The sequence below is a fragment of the Fukomys damarensis genome, unplaced genomic scaffold (genome assembly GCF_012274545.1).
Source record: "Fukomys damarensis isolate Sample0158 unplaced genomic scaffold, DMR_v1.0_HiC HiC_scaffold_2, whole genome shotgun sequence".
Taxonomy (NCBI): Eukaryota; Metazoa; Chordata; class Mammalia; order Rodentia; family Bathyergidae; genus Fukomys; species Fukomys damarensis.
The window spans coordinates 39,242,687-39,243,078 of record NW_022900914.1 but is presented as its reverse complement, the minus strand read 5'-3'; positions in this window follow the sequence as shown (position 1 = coordinate 39,243,078).

Here is a 392-nt window from a genome sequence, read left to right as displayed (position 1 = left end):
TACATATATATCTTAGAGAAAGATGGAAAATAAAGATATTTTTAGCGTTTGATCACCCACAATCTGACTAAGACAACTGTTAACATTTTGGTTTATTTCCATCCAGTCATTTTTCAAGCCAGTATTCTACAAACATATTTTGTATTTCTCTCTTGAAAGGTTGCACAGATTTACTGTTCCATTAGCAGGTGTGCGGACTCCTTGTAGTGCATTCCAACCCCAAATGGTTTATTATTATTTTTGATAAGAAATAATAAGTGAGGCTGAAGGCAAGACTAAGGTGCTCAGGTTCAGACACACTTCGTCGTTCCGCAAGCCCTTTGCTACCCGGCGCAGGCTCCAGACGCGGCGCGCGCGCCCGCGTCCCGCCGCGCGTCACGCAGCCTGGTTGC